The sequence below is a fragment of the Anabrus simplex genome, chromosome 2 (genome assembly GCF_040414725.1).
Source record: "Anabrus simplex isolate iqAnaSimp1 chromosome 2, ASM4041472v1, whole genome shotgun sequence".
Taxonomy (NCBI): Eukaryota; Metazoa; Arthropoda; class Insecta; order Orthoptera; family Tettigoniidae; genus Anabrus; species Anabrus simplex.
In genome coordinates, this window is record NC_090266.1 from 719,132,131 (window position 1) to 719,145,284 (window position 13,154).

The 13,154-nt window shown below is 39.5% G+C and overlaps 1 protein-coding gene across 1 annotated transcript in view; it reads left to right on the forward strand.

The window, feature by feature from the left end:
• The window catches only part of LOC136863066 (uncharacterized), a 2,241,269-nt gene that overhangs the window by 183,862 nt on the left and 2,044,253 nt on the right, over nt 1-13,154 (forward strand). The gene's annotated exons all lie outside the window — the stretch shown is intronic.

The following is a 13,154-nucleotide window of genomic DNA, read 5'->3' on the forward strand; positions in this document are numbered from 1 at the left end:
CTCGCCCAGCAGCTCCTTGCCCAACCAACACATTAGTGAACCGATGACTCATAGGGATAAGACCTATAAAATCTACCGTAAAGATAGTTCAACTGTAAATTTTGAGTGTTAAGGAGTACTAAGGAACAAAGTAACACAAATGACTTGTAACGCTAAAATTCGCTTCGCCCACTATCAGCTAAATACCAATGACATGGCTAAGCTGTCGAGATCAGTTAAGGATCTAGCTTTAGGTAAGGCTCCTGAAAGAAGCGAACTAATTAGTAGCATAGATATTGAGAAGCTGAGTAACCACTTTGCTACAAGACCGAGTCCGATAGAACAGCAAAGTAAAAAACAATATTTGAATGAAATTAAATGTGATCAGAAATCAAATATTGAACAACTATATTTCTCTCATGTCTCACCCACTTATCAGAAGCAAGAATTCCTGTCTATCAGCTCGCGTGTTACTGGCTGTGATGGTATTGGTTTTGTGATGTTGAATAATATACTAGGTGTTATCCTTCCTACCTACCTTCCTTCTATAACTGAAGATTTGCGACCTGTAAGTATAGTACATTTTCTGTCAAAAATTCTTAAAAATTTCATTCATAAACATATTATGACGTAAGTAGATGAGAACAAGTTACTCAATAAATACCAATCAGGATTTCGCCATAACCACAGTACTACAACAACTCGGGTGAAAGTAATTAATTACACTGAATGTGGTATGGTTAATGGTCATCTAACAATTTTAATAATATTAGACCTGACTAAAGCCTTCGACTGCGTGGATAAAGATGTACTTCAGGCAAAATTGGAATCGTTGAAATTTTCATCCTGCGTAATAATGTCGATAACATCTTTTCTGTCAAATCGTAGTCAGCGTGTTTACATCGTGGATAGGACATCCTTATGAAAGCAGGTTGAGACAGGGACGCCTCAGGGTTCCATATTTTCAACTCTTCTCCTTCCTCTTTATACAAACGATATTCCATCAAACATTGTCAATTTCAAATATCGTCTATACGCAGTTGATGATTTGCAGGTCTATGCTCACACGAAAGTAACCGGTGTTCACGAAGCTACATGTAAAATTATTCAGGACCTTGCGCGTGTCGAAATGTATACTAAACTGAACGTACTTAGAATGAACCACGTAAAATCTCAAGCTATGATGATTGGCACACACAAGACCCATTATTACTTAACGAACGTAGATATCCCTTCAATAACGTTCAAAGAAATCATTATCACTTTCGAAAACAAAGTTAAAGATTAATACTGGACAAAAATCTTGACTGGAAAGAACACGTAACAGCTGTATGCTAACGAGTGTTTGTGTCAATTCTTTCGCTTAAAATAATGAAAGTTTTACTACCTTTAAAGGTCATAAAGCTGTTGGTTCAACAGCTAATAATGCCTCCGTTTGACTTCTGTGACTTCGTGTACTGTAGACTAAGTGGCGCCCTCTCTAATAGACTTCAGCGAGCTCAGAATGCTTGCGTCCACTTTATACTGAACACCCCAAAATTTCATCATGTAACTCCTGCATTCCATGAGCTCAATTGGCTTAAACTAAAACAGCGTCATAACTATCACTCGTTACTTCTACTCCACAAAATAATATACAAGCAGGCACTCTCTTATATATAACAGATTCCTTCCAGTTGCTCTCAGCCATTCATAAAATCCCCACCAGAGCTGCAGCTAACCTAACCCTCAAAATACCAAATCACAGATCCACCCTCTTAAATAATTCTTTTGTTGTCAGTGCAATTAGAACATGGAAGTCATTGCCCAATGAAATAAGGGACAACCTATCTGAACCGATATTTAAAAAGAAATATTGGCAGCGGTACCGGTACTTCAACGGATCAAGCTGAGTGTAAATACATGAATTCGGTTTTAATGTTTCGTTATTTCATTCCGTGTGTCAGTAAGCTGTAATAAATTTGTTTTTATTGGTGTATTAGGAAAATTGTATTTATGTGGGGTTATTTTTCATACGTTTATTTTTTCTTTCCTTTAATGAGTATTTATAACTATGTATAAAGTTTTGTATTATGGTGTGTGTGTGTGTGTGTGTGTGTGTGTAATAAGTAGGTTACGGAAGTTCAAGACCTAAAGAAGTACGAAATATGTAAGCAAATATGCCCTAAAACTAGCTAAATATAACCTAAAAACTATAAAATATGACCTAAAAAGCTATAAAGTATGACATGAATTTTTGGGATAGGTAGAGTATCACTAATATACAGTAAGCGTCTTAAGTGCCAAAACGTGATCAGCGATAATACACCAGACACATTTAATTATACAAACTGACAGAGAGCAAGAGTACATTAACATTTTCAACATTCATTCAGTATCATAGCCTTGAGATGCAGTTATTTCTCGGTTTTCCTAAAAGAAAAAACGAAGTATTAGCATGCTTTATGATATCTGTCGACATAAGTTAGAAGATACTGCCTGGCAGGAAGTTTATTGAGTTCATAATCGTACATACCTCTTAATCTTATTCTTTGCCAGAATTGCACATCACGACCATGTGCATTCTCAGGCTGTGGAAAAGAAATCTCCTTCGAAGGTCGCACAGTATTTGTTGGTACTGGGAGAAGCTCCTTTATACGTCACATGGTGTCACAGGAGCGTATTTATACATAGTTCACTGCTGCTTAGCTGCGGGTCGTTTTCCCCTAAATCAATCAATCAATCAATCAATCAATCAATCAATCAATCAATCAATCAATACTGATCTGCATTTAGGGTAGTGGCCCAGGTGGCATATTCCCTATCTGTTGTTTTCCTAGCCTTTTCCTAAATGATTTCAAAGAAATTAGAAATTTATTAAACGTCTCCCTTGGTAAGTTATTCCAATCCCTAACTTCCCTTCCTATAAATGAATATTTGCCCCAGTTTGTCCTCTTGAATTCCAACTTTATCTTCACATTGTGATCTTTCCTACTTTTATAAACGCCACTCAAACTTATTCGTCTACTAATGTCATTCCGAGCCATCTCTCCGCTGACAGCTCGGAACATACCACTTAGTCGAGCAGCTCTTCTTCTTTCTCTCAGTTCTTCCCAGCCCAAACTTTGCAACACTTTTGTAACACTACTCTTTTGTCGGAAATCACCCAGAACAAATCGAGCTGCTTTTCTTTGGATTTTTTCCAGTTCTTGAATCAGGTAATCCTGTGGAGGGTCCCATACACTGGAACTATACCCTGGTTGGGGTCTTACCAAACACTTATATGTACTCTCCTTTACATCCTTACTACAACCCATAAACACCCTCATAGCCATGTGCAGAGATATGTACCCTTTATTTACAATCCCATGTATGTGATCACCCCAATGAAGATCTTTCCTTATATTAACACCTAGGTACTTACAGTTATCCCCGAAAGGAACTTTCACCCCATCAACGCAGTTATTAAAATTGAGAGGACTTTTCCTATTTGTGAAACTCACAACCTGACTTTTAACTCCGTTTATCAACAGACCATTGCCTGCTGTCTATCTCACAACATTTTAGACATCACGTTGCAGTCGCTAACAATCTTATCACTTATTTATTACTCTATAGAGAATAACATCATCCGCAAAATGCCTTACCTCTGATTCCACTCCTTTACACATATCATGTATATATATAAGAAAATATCAAAGTCCGATAATACTGCCTTGAGGAATTCCCCTCTTAATTATTACAGGGTCAGATAAAGCTTCACCTACTCTAATTCTCTGAGATTTGTTTTCTAGAAATATAGCAACCCGTTCAGTCACTCTTTTATCTAGTCCAATTGCACTCATTTTTGCCAGCAGTCTCCCATGATCCACCCTATCAAATGCTTTATACAGGTCAATCGCGATACAGTCCATTTGACCTGAATCCAAGATATCTGCTATATTTTGCTGGAATTGTACAAGTTGAGCTTCAGTGGAATAATCTTTCCTAAAACCGAACTGCCTTCTATCGAACCAGTTAGTAATTTCACAAACATGTCTAATATAAACAGAAAGAATGCCTTCCCAAAGCTTACATACAATGCATGTCAAACTTACTGGCCTGCAATTTCCAGCTTTATGTCTATCACCCTATCCTTTATACACAGAGGCTACTATAGCAACTCTCCATTCATCTGGTATAGCTCCTCCGGCCAAACAATAATCAAATAAGTACTTCAGATATGGTACTATATCCCAACCCATTGTCTTTAGTATATCCCCAGAAATCTTATCAATTCCAGCCGCTTTTCTAGTTTTCAACTTTTGTATCTTATTGCAAATGTCATTGTTATCATATGTACATTTTAATATTCCTTTAGCTTTAGTCTCCTCCTCTATCTGGATATTATCCTTGTAACCAACAATCTTTACATACTGCTGACTGAATACTTCTGCCTTTTGAAGTTCCTCACATACACACTCCCCTTTTTCATTAATTATTCCAGGAATGTCCTTCTTGGAACCTGTTTCTGCCTTAAAATACCTATACATACCCTTCTATTTTTCACTAAAATTTGTATGACTGCCAATTATGCTTGCCATCATATTAACCTTAGCTGCCTTCTTTTCCAGATTCAATTTTCTAGTAAGTTCCTTCAATTTCTCCTTACTTCCACAGCCATAAACCAGATCCATTACCCTCTAAAATGGCACCAATTCTGCACATTGTTGCGTATCATTCATTTGCACTCAGCACCTTACTAAGTTTGTTCTTCACTGCAATTGACACTGTACCTCTTGCTTGTTCTACTTTGGATACCATGTCCTTTACTATTCCCAAACTCTCACATAATTCTAAACCAGCAGTTTCTAGGTGAGATATAGTTTTCGGTAGATCTCTATAATGTGAAGAAATATATACTAATTGTTCCGACAAATCATTGGAAAACAGTTCCTGTGCAATTTTTATTGACGATGCCTCACTTCTCTCAAAAGTAGAAACAATTTCTTGCACAGTTTCGTAGAGTTCACAGTAGTACTCTACTGCGTTAAGCGTTAAGCCCATCGGGTGAGCACTGGCTGAGGAGGAAGAGGAAGCGAAGGCACGTGAACTTTGAATTTTGCCACCCTCAGCGGAGCCTTCACAAATATTTTCCTGACGTTTGAAGTTAACCTGTCAACATCAGGAAAATTCTGCCGTATTTATTCAACAACTCTGTGCAATCCGTGAGTAAGGCACGTTAAATGGACCATTTTTGGGTAAAGTACTTTAAGTCCCCTTGCTGCTTTCACCATGTATGGTGCACCATCGGTTAGTAACAGCAAGATTCGTTCTCGCTTAACTTCACCATCGCACAATAGCTTCATGGCATTGTCAGAAAGTATTGCAATTGTGGAATGGTTAGCTGCATCTAGAACCTCCGAATGAAGTAAATATACATCGCCCGAACTATCCACGAGAAGCGTGCCAATTATAACATTCGCAACATACCTACCACAAACATCGGTAGTTTCATCAACGGATATCCAGACGCTATTGTTGACTACACTAATTCTAATTTTTCGAAGTACATTTTCATAACAGGAGGGAAAATAATTTTTTCGCAATGTTCCCTCGTCCGGGATTGACTGTTTGTGTATTTAGTTAAAAGTTTTTGGACGTGTTCGTTGTTCACCTTGTTAAGCGGAATATTGGTAGATACCAACATTTTGCACAGGTTTTCTCGAGATATCGGAAAGTTTGGTTGACGAAGATTTCGCTGTATCAAACAAAAGAGTCTGCCTGCTCTGTTCAGAAGACTTGCGATTCGCGCAGCGTTTATGTTTAGCCGTAGTGCAGTGCTGTTGCATATTAAATCACTTTATCGCCGCTACCTTAACTACACACGCTTTATAAAAAGAAATGTTCGGTCAGTACTGAACGCCTTTCACCGAACTCTTTCACATACTTTCTTAACTTTACAGCTTCACTACACCTTACTTTCGGTATGATGGGGTTAACTGCAGTACTACAAGTGTGACCAATCTGTTGAAATCCGTTGGTAGTGAAAGAGCAAGGGAGCTTTAACTCGACCCTGCAAGGAAGAACTGGGCGAGATAGAACATAGCATTTCCTTGTTTGCTAATTGTTTCTAAGCTAAATATATCTACTGGAGTGACATCCTATTGAAAGGCGGAAACACACTGTCGTCATTTTCCGTGACCTCAAGCGTACAGTGTCGCAATGTAACTTGTCCAGAAAGATGGGCTAAGAAATATCCGTAGAGGAGCCTTCTTGGAGTCAGGTCTTCTAAACCTGCTACCTGCCTGTTCCGGAAAAAGAAAGAAAAGTATATCTACTACACTATTCGGAATTCCTGTGTTTGAAACTCGACGCGGAAAACACGTACCTTGTTAACGACGCCTAATTTCAACAAACATGATGAAATTATAACCAAAAATGACCTTATATCACTAAATTGAGCAAATATGACCAAAACAATAAAAATGGCCGAAATGTGCACTTATAGGCAATATCAAATTGCTTTAAACGTGGTCATGCATCCGTCATTCAAACTTATGTTTCTGATTTCGGATAAAATGAGCTCAGGAAAAATAATATGACTTTTCCTCATCCGAGCCTTAGTAATAAGTTATGCATAATATATGTTAAAATGTACGTACATTATAAGACATGGTTTGGCAGAATATCAGGCTTTATAGTCTGAGTCACGCCATGTAAATAAAGGCAAAATAATAATAATAATAAAATAATAATAATAATAATAATAATAATAATAATAATAATAATAATAATAATAATAATAATCATCATCATCGAAGCGCACCTTGATTTTAGTGCCGGGAGTGTCGGCTCGCCAGATGCAGGTCTTTTGTTTTGACACCCGTAGGCGACCTGCGCGTCGTGATGAGGATGAAATGATGATGAAGACTACACATACACCCAGCCCCCGTGCCAGCGAGATTAACCAATTATGGTAAAAGTTCCCGACCCTGCCGAGAATCGAACTCTGTGACCAAAGGCCAGCGCGCTAACCATTTAGCAGTGGAGCCGGAAATAATAATAATAATAATAATAATAATAATAATAATAATAATAATAATAATAATAATAATAAAAATTGTTTGGGATTTTTTCTTTCTCTTGTAAATATGTGTGTTGGTACATATATCAAACAGTTCAATGTTAATAAATATGGTGATTGAAGATACATTCACAATATGGTCCTCCGGCCTGGATATGGATTTCAACGGCAAACTCCATGAACCTGGCAAGTTTTGGTATTTACAAGGTATAAAAGGATATAATCTAATGAAATACTATTACTTACTGCATCAATTTCGTGAATCATGTTGATTTTTGTGTGTTTTCAATGCATTGCCTTGGACATTCGATGATCACATCTACCGTAGTATTTACAAACTAACCTGTACCAAAGAGAATAAGTGACCTGTACAAAACAACGGATCGCACATCGTTATAATGACAAGTAGCGTCATCTAGTGTGACATATGAGAACTAATATCCATGGCACGGAAATTCTAACACGGTTACGTTCGTGCCGCATGATTTAGAAGGCGGAAATTAGACGGAATTGATACGTAAAGACGACACCATTCATTAGTAAATATTAATCTCTACAAATGCAACATGGATCTCGATACAAAGAGAGCTCTAATGAAGAAAAGATCCGTTCTTAAAGCCGGTTTAACACGCATACAAAGCTTTGTGATCTCTGAACTTTATACGGCAGACACAACTTAATCGAAGTAAAACTAAATAGGCTACTTTCTGTTAAGGAAGATTTCAAACACATTCAAACTGACCTCCTGCTAAATGGTGACGAAAATATCGATTCACATATCGATTACCACTGGGAATTCGAAAATAATAGCAATCTTCTAGAAGCTAAGCTTAGGAAGGCTATCATTTCCCAGACTTCACATTTAGCTGACGAAGTACGTTCTCTTTCAACCAATGATGTAGGAAGGCAAATAAAATTGCCAGAAATCAAGCTCCCTAAATTTGACGCTACATTAAAAACTTGACTTCACTTTAGGGACACCTTTCAGAACCTGATAGTTAATAACAATGATCTGTCAAACGTTGAGAAGTTTCATTATACGTTATCCTCGCTTAAAGGAGAAGCCAAGGATGCTATTAGAAATATTGTCATTTCAGACTCCAATTTTATTGTAGCTTATGACCTTCTCGTGAGCAGGTATCACTCGCCAAAATTAATAGCTGATGAATATATTAAACAGATCCTAGAATCACCGGGTAAAATATTTTCAACCGAAACACAGATACGCCAACTCGTAAATAAATTCCAAGGTAGCATCGATGCGCTGAACGCACTAGATACTAAGATAAGCATTCTAGATCTTCTCCTAAACGAGATCTTACTATCACGAGTGGAAAAGAAATTGAGACTAGAATTTGAAAATAAACATTCTCATCTCGAAGCTGTAGAGCCTAAAGAACTTGTTAAGTTCTTGGAGAGACGTTGTCAGACATTGCAACTTTTTGCCTCCAACCCCTCTCCCAGTCTATCGCAAAACCATCAGACAAGTTCAAGGTCAAAAATCGCAGCTCAACAGTCATACATTACTACGTCAAGATAATGTTGCATCTGCTCAGATGAACATCAGCTTTATAGGTTCCCAGATTTTCTTAAATTAGACTGTGATGAAAGGTTCAAAGTAGTAAAGGATAAAAATCTATGCAGCAATTGCCTGAGCTGATCCCACACTTGGAAAGCATGTACATAAAAAGCATCATGCAGATTATGTAACAAATATCACCACACGTTGTTGCATCATGAGACTGGCCATATATCATCTCCTGCAAATAAAAACAACAATCCACAACAATCATCTTATCATTCTCTAAGAAGCACATCCAAGAATCAGATACTTCTTAGTACGGCTTTAGTATGGATCAAGGACGGTCAAGGAAGATTCCATTTACTTTGTGCTATACTGGACAATGGTTCGCAGAGTAACTTTATATCCGAACAAATGGTGCAACAACTGAGACTGAAAAAGAAGAAGACCAGCGCCATAACACTGCAAGCCTTTGGTGAACTGACATCCCAAGCAAGCACAGCAGTGAATATTGAGGTCCACTCAACAAACAACGATTATCACTTCAACATGGAATGTATTGTTCTTCCCAGAATAACAGGCAGTATACCTGTCTCACATATCGATTACAAGGACTGGAACATTCCACAAGACATCACTCTCGCTGATCCTGACTTTCACATCCCTCAGGCTACTAATTTACTGATTGGCGCACAGTTTTTCTTACAGCTCGTCAAGCCCGGAAGAAAAAGCCGACAGGGGTACCTGTGCCTACACAACACGCAGCTAGGATGGATTCTCAGTGGATAATATTCACAACTCTATCGAGAAAGGGAAGACGAGACACCAACCAAATCGTACTTCATCAGGTCTGACCTCAACTTAGAAATACAAATTCAGAAGTTCTGGAGCCTCCAGGAAGTGAACCACGTTACACACTCGCCTGAAAAGAAGTAATGTGAAGCCCATTTTAAGGACACCACAAGAAGAGATGAAACTAGGAGATTCATCGTAGAGCTACCCATTAAGGAAGGGTTGAAACTTGGAAATTCAATGCAGACTGCCAGCCGACGTTTTCATCTCTTAGAACGGAAACTACAAACTCAAGACGACCTTCGTCAGAATTACATCACCTTCATGAGAGAGTACCAGACCCTTGGACACATGACGGAACTTCAGTCAGAACCCGTTGAAGGAGGAAGGTATATGCCTCATCACGCTGTTGTCAAGCATTCTAGCAGCACTACTAAAACAAGAGTCGTATTTGATGGACCAGCAAGGACTGACAACGGTATTGCCTTAAACGGTATCTTAATGGTAGGACCTACAATTCAAGAAAATCTTTGCTCAATAGTTATGAGATTCCGCACTCACAACATTGCCTTCACCGCTGATATTGAAAAGATGTACAGCCAGATAATGGTTCATCCTAAACATCGACACTTACAGTGCATCCTATGGAGAGAACATCCTCAAGATAATGTAAAATCTTATGCTCTTAACACTGTCACATACGGCACGTCTGCAGCATCATTTCTGTCCACAAGATGTCTCCAGCAATTAACACTCGAAGAAGCGTCAGAATTACCGACAGCGGCCGCGATCCTGAAGCGTGACTTCTATGTTGATGACTGTCTTTCTGGAGCAGATACTTTAGAAGAAGCCCTGGAGCTGAGAATAGAGTTACAACCGCTTCTCAGTCGTGCAGGGTTTCCTTTGCGAAAATGGTGTTCCATTAACCCTGAATTACTGAACTCCATCCCAGAAAGCTTACGAGAAACTAAGCTCTCGTTAACTGACAACGTTAGTGACGTGGTAAAGACCTTAGGGTTGACTTGGCATCCACGGACAAATTTCAAACAAACTGTAACGCAAATTTTCAAGAGTTAATGGGTGATACGACGTTCACAAAGAGAATGGTGCTCTCAACGATATCCTCAATTTTTGACCCACTTGGATTTATAAGTCTGCAGTAATCAGCTTCAAGGTTTTCATGCAACGTCTCCGGCAGGAAAGGTCAGGATGGGATGACTCATTACCACTAAGCTTACTTCAAATGTGGTAAAATCCCCACGCTTAATTGCATCAAGGTCCCAAGGTGTGCTCTCGCTGAAGGGAAAATCAAGTCCATAGACATGCATGGTTTCTACGATGCTTCACATCACGCTTATGGCGCCTGTATTTACGTGAGGTCTGTGAACAACAAATGTGACGTTTTTATCAGATTTTTTAGCGCAAAATCGAGAGTCGCACCTTTAAAGCAAGTCTCAATTCCCCGACTAGAATTGTGTGGTGCCTTACTGCTCTCCCATCTCCTGAAGAAAACACTTGCCTCTCTACAACTGCCATTAACTAAGACACAGCTTTGGACTGACTCGACGATTGTACTAGTATGGTTAAATGCGTGCCCCACTGAATAGAAGACGTTCGTAGCAAATAGGGTTGCAGGAATTCAGGAAATTGCTTCCTCGAATCACTGGTCTCATGTTGAATCACAGGATAACCCAGCAGATCTCGTCTCGCGAGGCATTGAACCAACAGACATGAAGAACAAAATGCTGTGGTGACACGGTCCAGCCTGGCTATGCTTAGATCCCTCAGCTTGGCCGAAACGAGAAACCATCTCCGACCCTAACAAGATCAAAGATCAAAGAATATTAATTTCACTTGTCCGACTCGTTGGCTGAATGGTCAGCGTACTGGCCTTCGGTTCAGACGGTCCCGGGTTCGATTCCCGGCCGGGTCAGGGATTTTAACCTTAATTGGTTGATTCCAATGGCCCGGGGGCTGGGTGTTTGTGCTATCCCCAACATTCCTGCAACTCACACACCACACATAACACTACCCTCCACCACAATAACACGCAGTTACCTACACATGGCAGATGCCGCCCACCCTCATCGGAGGGTCTGCCTTACAAGGGCTGCACCCGGCTAGAAATAGCCACACGAAATTATATATACTTGTTATTGTGCAACATAACGACTCCTTTCTAAAGACATTCTCTTCTTTAAACCGACTACTCAGGACGATTAGTTATTGCCTGAGATTTGCTTCAAACTGCAGGAGAAACCCCGATGAACGCGACATGTCCCCATTAAGGCCTCAAGAAATAAATAATGCCCTCAATGTACGTATCAAGATTGTTCAAGCAGTATGCTATCATGACGAAATTCGATGCCTCGAGCAAGGAAAGAACATTAATTCAGCTAGCAAAATTATAAATTTAAGCCCGACTTTGGACCAACATGGCTATCCTCGTGTTGGAGGAAGACTGTACAATGCATCATCTATCTCTTACGAAGCTAAACATCAACTTTTATTACCTCCCAAGCATCACCTCACGAAACTTACTATTTTAAGTGAACATTAAAGATTACTCCACGCTGGACTCCAACTCCTGATATCATCATTACGTGGGAGATATTGGATTCCAAGAATTCGACAAATCGTTAAAGGGTGCATTCATTCATGCTTGCTATGCTACAAATTAAAATTAACAACAAATCAACAGAAAATCGTAAATCTTCCCAAGGAAAGAATCACCCCTGCAAGACCATTCCTGAACGTGGGGGTAGACTATGCTGGTCCATTTTTTATAAGAATTGGAACACTGCGAAGGAAACGAACGAGCAAGGCCTACGTCGCCATCTTCACTTGCCTTGCCACAAGAGCTGTACATTTGGAAATTGTCTCAGACCTTACAACGGATGCATTCATGGCCGCACTGCGACGTTTAACGTCACGAAGAGGATGTCCATTAAAAATATATAGCGACAATGGCACTAATTTCGTCGGTGCTGCAAAGGAGCTGAAAGAAATGCAAGAATGTCTGCAATATTCTGATCAAAACAGAAATATTGTCGAAGCTGCAACCACGAAGGGGATCGCCTGGCATTTCATCCCTCCATCAGCACCAAATTTCGGCGGAGTTTGGGAGTCCATGGTGAAATCTTTCACGTACCATCTGAGAAGAACTATGGGTAGCACGGTGCTTACCTTCGAAGAATTAACTACCCTTTCTTTCCAAATAGAGGCCTGCCTGAATTCTCGTCCTCTAACAAGACTAAGCGATGATCCTACAGACTGATTTTGTTTAACCCCATCTCACTTCCTAATTGGGGAACAAATTACTGCACTTCCTGATCATAACCTTGTACACAGCTCCATAAACAGTCTTTCCAGATGGCAACATCTTCAAAGGATGACCCAGGACTTCTGGAAACAATGGCACAGGAAATATTTTAACACTCTGCAGCAACGCCACAAGTGGACTGAGATACATCCTAATCTTCGAATTGGAGATCTCGTGTTCATCAACGAAGACAACATACCACCTCCGCAATGGCGAATGGGCATAATAGAGTCGGTTCAACCTGTTGAAGACAACTTCTTTCGGGTCACCACTGTGAGAACAAACTCCGGTATCATAAAACGACCTATCAAGAAGTTGTGTGTTTTGGCCTGACAATGAGAAAGAATACTAAAAGTGTTGAGTTGCACAGTGATGCGATTTTAGCTTTATGTATACCCTGACTATCTATGTTATGTGTTTATTCCTGATGTGAATTATCTTTCTTCTTCCCTTCTTAAAATGCCAGTGCCTTTTGGTGGCCTGTATGTTTGGGA